Genomic DNA, 7323 nt, shown 5'->3' on the forward strand with positions numbered 1-7323 from the left:
AACCAGCTTGACAACCTTTACATGAGAAGGTAAAGGATATCCAATAGGTTTAACATCTTGCATATGAAACCACTCAAGGACCTTGTGAATGTACTCCTTCTATGAAAAAGTAAAGATCCAGCTCATCATGAGCACTCCAAACAATCAACATATCATCCACATAGAGAATTAAAATTGTAAGGCTACCATCAAGAGCCTTCTTCGTATATAAATACATATCCATATCACTACGGGAATATCCATGTAAATGTATAAAATTATCAAAATTGTGGTACCATTCCCTAGGTGTCTGCTTAAGGCCATAAAGGCTCTTTCTCAATCTTCACATTAGGTGGTCCTTGCCAAATTCTGCAAAGCCACCTTAGGCTGCTCCATGTAAATCTCATCATGCAGGTCTCCATGAAGAAAAGTCATCTTGATATCCATCTAATAAAGAGCTAAGTCAAACTAAGCAACTAGAGCTAATACCAATAGTTATTTTCACAACAGGAGAAAACACTTCATCCAAGTCCAGACCATGCTCTTACTGGAAACCCTTAGTAACCAATCTGTCCTTGTACACTAGCTTGGGGTATTTGGGGGTACATTTCAATATGTACACCCACTTGCATGGCAAAGTATGCTTGCCACTAGGCGAAGGAATAAAATCCTACGTATAATTTTTCTGCAATAAGTCATACTCTATTGCATGGCCCTCTCCCAAAAGTGACTATCACCTTTGCGCATGGCATCATAATGAGTAAAAGAGTCACCAGCATCTATCACCATAATATAATCCATAGAGGGCTCAACCCGTGCAGGTTGTTGTCTATCTCTAATAGACCACCTCAAAATAGGCTGTGGAGCCTAGACATCCTATGGAGCATTAGGAACTTGGGCCATTGGAGCATTACGGATGTGGGCCACTGGAGCATCAACCAACCACTGTTATAGGAGGTTGTCTAGCTAGTTGTATAGTAACAAGAGGCTCCTTCTGAAATATCACCCTATGTACCTCAGTGACATGCTCAAGCTGCTTATGCGTTTTCTCCTCATGAAAAATAACATCATGGATGCAGATAACCTTTCGAGCTTGTGGATCCCATAGGTGATAGCCCATGTCACCTCATCTCCATAACCAAGAAAGATGCATTTCCTAGACTTTGGATCCAGCTTATTGTGCTTGTCCTTATAAATATGGCAAACAGCCTCACAATTAAAGACATGCAAATGAGCATATAAGGGAGGTTTTCCAAACCATACCTCCTTTGTAAACTTGATAGTCAGGAGCAGTACACGGAGATCGATTTATTAAATGTACAATAGTAGTAATTGCCTTAGCCCAAAAATGTTATGGTAAGCCTACCTAGCTAACCATACTACGAACTCGCTCCTAAATTGTCATATTCATGCACTTAGCCATACCATTCTGGGGTGGATTATACGGAGCGATCAGTTGATGCTTAATATCCCTCTCGTCACAAAACTACTCAAAGGCTTTAGATATATACTCACCCCCATTTTTCGACCTTAGGCTTTTTAGTCTATACCCAAACTAGTTCTCAACCAAAAGCAAGGCAACATTGAAATGTAGCCAAGACATTCAATTTCTACTTAATAGGATATGCCCAGACCTTATGTGTATAGTCATCAATGAAGGTAACGAAATACTTTGCTCCACCTAACGACTTGCAAGGCACGGGACCACATATATCCAAATAAACAAGAGCCAATGGCTCGCCCATGCATATCATACTAGACTTTTTATGTGTATTACATGTCTACCTACCATATAAACAATGATCACAAGACTCAAAGCAATTATAGTAAAGGGGTAGAAGATACTGCAAACGAGTAAGTATTTTCATTCCTTTCAAGGACATATGCCCAAGGCAACAACGCTAAAGAGATACATGTGGAACTGCATCCACTGCCAAAATATGGTCAACTAACCCAAATACAAGCAAGGGATAGAGAGTGTTGGACTTAGCACCATGTGCAATGACAAGATTCCCATAGGTAATCTTCCATGAGGAATCACCAAAAGAAACCACATAACTTGCATTATCCAAAGTTTTAGTAGAGATAAGGCTCTTCGTGAGAGCCGGTACATGACATACATCATGAAGAGTAAACATACAACTTGAACCAAACTGCAGCTAGACATCACCACCAATACCAACTATCTCAAGAGCTAGGCCATTACCCAAACGGTCCCAGATCGAGTCAAACTGCGATAGGAGTTAAACCACTCTCTATGAGGGATCACATGAAAGGAAGCCCTTGAATCTATCAGTCAACACTAACTACACTCTAGCAAAGCATCAATTAATTGTGAATTATTAAGAGAAGAAGTTGCAAGTATGAAATCATCATTAGAATTAGTTTGCACAACATTAATCTCTTCAACCTTAACACTAGACTTGCTAGAGACAATAAGTTTGGGCTTTAAACCCTTATGTTTCAAGGGTTTAACTTGCATTTTTTGCACCAAAACTTGCCAGATTTGGGCCTTCCAATAGTTGTAGTTGGTGAAATCTAACTTGTCAATATCAAAGATAGCACTATCACTTGAGCCACTAGCCATAATGAAGGCAAACAAGTGCACAAACTATCAAAGCATGCTACTGTAATTATTGCAAACAACCCTAAATCATTGCCAGATATCAAACTGAAAATAAGAGATACTACCAAGTAATGAATGATCCACAAACTTAATGAAAAGAGTTGTCAAATAAAGGTGACTTGCATAAATAGTGTAGTAAACTACAGTTACAACATGCTGAAAATGAAGTACAACAGTAAGAAATCAATGCCAAAGAGGGGTAATCATTGATATAAGACAAATTGCAACTACTAGGGAATCACTCCAACTAGTAGTGAGTAAATATGTGACGGGCACCAAGAACTGTCAAAGAATTAGTGTGTCAGGCTGAGATACATCCCATAGGCATAACCATCATGCATAGAGTGGATCTCATGGGTAACAGAAGAGACCAACCAAAGAAACAACCGATTGAGCAATGTAATAGAAGCTCAATACTACATAACCAACCAAGATGCATACATAATCGATAATATTGTGATAGAGATAGGTGCCAACCCAAGAGTAGTGTTAGATCAGTCCACTAAGCATCAACTACATACATAAAGCATAACAAGAGCATGTAAATGTCACCAAGTCCCACGATCTCACTTTAAGACCCTCAAGCTCAACTGTATAACCAAATGCTCAATGTAATATCCAAGTCTCAAGTAGTGACTCCCATTGGAACAAAAGGCAAATGCTAGATGAGCAAACAAAGCTCAAAACATCATGTGGAAGGTATCTATACATCCATACATCCAAGATCCAAGTAACATATATCTAAAAGCATTCAACCCAAGTAGCTTGCAAAGCTCTTATTGGAGCATCAAATAACCATAAATAACAATGCATGATAGTCAATCTCAAGATTCAAAGCTCTAATCTCAGCTCAAAAGCAATCTGAAAGCATAATGAAGCATGTAACATGAACCATAAGCATTGGAATATCACTCAAAATAATTGGTAAGCACTTAGGAGCAATAGGCATATGCTTTTATTGATGAAATAGGCTTCAGCCCTGGTTATAATAATAGTAAAAAAACCTCTATAAAACTGAGTAAAAGAATTCTCAAATTAGTCCCATAACATACCAATACACTGGAATAACATCCCCAAACAATCCGATATTAAATAGACATTCCGAGAAGCACAAGTGACCTCCAATCAATGAGTGAAGGGTTGTTTAGAACTATAATACAACAAACTGTTATAAATTGAGAGCTAGTGGGGCTAAACCCAAGAGTTTCAATTGATGCCAATGCCGAATACAAGTGCCAAGAGGTGTTGCCAATGATCACGAGGGATGCCAAGAGTGCTAGGAGCTTATTAGAGGCTAGAGGAGTGACTGGGCTGAGCAAGAATGCAGGCTGCCCAAATAGGCACAATCGCATGGGCTATTGTTAAAGGGGCTACCTGCTCACCTTAGTAGGCCTTGTGGCAATGCTCAATGGTCTATAGCAAGGCCTTGGATTAGGCCTCAAGAAGGGGGAAGAAGGTGGAGCTCAATGTATACCTCAGGGTGAAGAATCCATGGTTGCCATTGAAGCTATGAACTAAAGATTTTATCCATAAACTAAAGCAATGCCAGGGTCAAGTCGGGGGTTTGAGCTCTTAGGGAAGATGACTCTAATACCAGTTGAAGGGAGTGCACCATGAAGTGGACACACAGAGCGGAAGCAAGAGCTATGGTGGAATGAGCAAGAGCAAGAGAGAGAGACATAAGATGTGGGAACTGCAACAGTCAAATGTGTGACCTGCCTTTCCTTCATTCAAGTGTTAGTAAAAGAATAAAGAATGAAGTGATAGTGATGGATGCCTGTCACGTGCAATGTACATGTGTGTGGGTATGCATGTATTGTCAGTGTAACTAATACACAACTGGCACAAGGGCCTTTACCCCCAACACAAATCATCCTCACTCATGAACCCTAACACAAGTAGTCCTAACCCCTTACACTCATTAACTTAGTTATTGTTTCCTAACCTCATGTACTTATACACACCAACTAGGATCTAAGCTTGCTCATCAAAACACATATTGACAACTCATAGCTTTGCCTATTTTACCAAACCATTCAGCCATAAACTAACCTAAACACATTGCTAGTAGACTAATTAGCTAAATTTGATAATTAATTTGTTCATAAGTGATTTGGACTTGTATGTGGATTAATCAATCAACTATCTAGACTCAATCACAAGTTAAACTTGTTCACTCAAAAGTGATCTCTTAGAGTCATTGCACTTACTTGTAGAGTCACCATCATATTCCATCATATGTATCACTCTTAGAAACAACTAGATCCAACACATAAAAAATATTAGTTAAGACCATCAGGTGACTTCTATAGGCATGCCTTAGAACCAATTTACTTAGGTCTAATCCACATAGGATTGCAACTCATATGTCCAACTTAGGCACATTAAGACACTTTTATACTTGTATACTTGTCGGCTCGGGTAACTTAATTATCCAAGTGTACCACATTTTTAGGTGTTTTCTCATCAACCACTTGTTGTAGGTAGGATTACATAAGCACCCATATGCTAAGGCCTCTAGCTAAGTCATAGGCCAATCATGCAACATTGAAAAAAGAGAATATAATTTTCCAACCATTGTGTATCTTGAAGCACGTGAGAGGAATTTTGTGTTGAAAAACTTGAGAGAAAGTTTAACTTGATTTAGATGGATGCACAAAGAGTAGTGTATTGGTATAGGTGAGATTTGTCATTGTGTTTGTCAAATACAAAAGTTAAATATAACTTCTTGATTTTGATTTTTTGATGAATCACTTTTGAGCTCTTCTTTTGTATGGCATGATTTTGTTGTTCTTGAGGGATGATGGACACTTGCCTTCCCTTCTAGTATTATGTAAGATCTGAGGTCTCTCTCCAATATAGCTACAACTATGTATACCATCAATGTGCACTTTCTGTCAAAGTGGGAAATTGAAAATTCCCCTTGGTGGATCAATTTGAGAAAAGAAGAGTTTTTGGAGAGAGAAAAAGGTATGCATTCTTAATTATTACAAGATGTTGCTAGAGAATATGATGAGGAACTGACACTGAGAAGTGGAGGTAATTGCTTTTACTCTACATTGGACTATTTTCAATATTCCTTTTTAAGAGAGCTTATATTCATTGGAAATGGTAAGCCTTGTGGCCACAAAGCCTACAGATTTTATGACCTAGAGAATAAAGTCTTTATGTATGATAGGAGTGCTATTTTTAACAAACTTCATATCTCCCTGGCCTGCTTAACCACCACAAACTCTCAATCCCTTACTCATCTATCCAATTGCACCCTTTGAAACCACATCTTCAAGTTCATCTCCTGCCACTCACACATTCAATGTCGGGTCCACATCTTCAAGTTCATCCCTTGCCACTCACACATCCAATGCCAGGTCCCGCATCTTATCTAACCACTTGCATTTTCATAAAACCTCCAACTCACTTGTCACGTGTGACACCACTCTAAATCCATGAGAATAAAAGGTCCCTAATTCAATAACTAATTGCCAAAGTATATTGGCTTCTTCCTCTAGCTCATGACTTGCAGATGGTGACCAGATTTTGGCATAGAGTTTAGTGCAAAATTCTCCTCCTTTTTCCCTTGAGAATCTTTATCATTACTCCATGCTTGTAGCATGTCTAGATGTAAATCATGATCTTCATTGATATTCTATTTTTTTCTAGTTGTATCTAGTTATATTTAGTTAAAATTTCTATGGAATCCTTTTGAGGGGGGATGTTAGGTTAAAGGCTTGATAAGATAAGGATATGCAAACATGTGGACAAAAGGATCCCATACTTATTCTCATTGTAAATATTCTTGATATTTAGAATAGGAACTCACCTACGTCATTTAATGTACCATGCATATATACAACTACTAGTAAGGAAATCAACAACTACAATTCACTCTAGTTTGCATACTCTCTCTCTCTCTCTCTCTCATATACATTGTACATAGTGTCTTCTCTCTCATTTAATGTACCATGTATATATACAACTACTAGTAAGGAAATCAACAACTATAATTCACTCTAGTTTGCATACTCTCTCTCTCTCTCTCTCTCTCTCTCATACATTGTATATAGTGTCTTCTCATCTACTTATCATCTAGTCTTTGTTTTCCACTACACAAATTTAATATTTATTTACTAAGACCTCTCTTCCCCCTGAGGGCTGAAATGATGAACGGGTTGCCTCTTACCCATCCAACCTCCAATCCTCACTAAGAGAACTAAAGAGGGGCACCACCTAGCCAAAGGAAGGATGGGCTAGGACATCCATCTTCTCAAAGAGAATCAAGAGAACAAAGACACAAATTTACAAGAGAGAATATATGTACTAGACACCATATTGAAATATAAGAGAGAGAGATGAGCATATTGAAATATAAGAGAGAGAGATGAGAGGAGAGGGAGACAAGAGGAGAAGAGGTAGAAGAAGCTTGCCATTATGCTACATAATAAAAGAACTCACTCATAGCTTCCCTCAAAGAGATGAGGGTATTCTAAAATGCTCTCATGGACTTGTCATTCTCCTCCCTCCCCCTCTTCCTTCTTCATTCTCCATGGGCTCTTTATATAGCCTTCATGAGGGATTAGATTAAGCTAATCTTCTTGATTAACATAATCCTAGATGATGTATGGCATCTTTGAAAATATGGAGAGTAGTGGATGGGACAAGTCCCCACCTTGGTCATCATGCAAGAAGCCAAGGGTGGTGGTAGACAAAATAGAGAAATG

The sequence above is a fragment of the Lygodium microphyllum genome, chromosome 7 (genome assembly GCF_053477565.2).
Source record: "Lygodium microphyllum isolate KBCC chromosome 7, Lygodium_microphyllum_v1.1.10, whole genome shotgun sequence".
Lineage (NCBI taxonomy): Eukaryota > Viridiplantae > Streptophyta > Polypodiopsida > Schizaeales > Lygodiaceae > Lygodium > Lygodium microphyllum.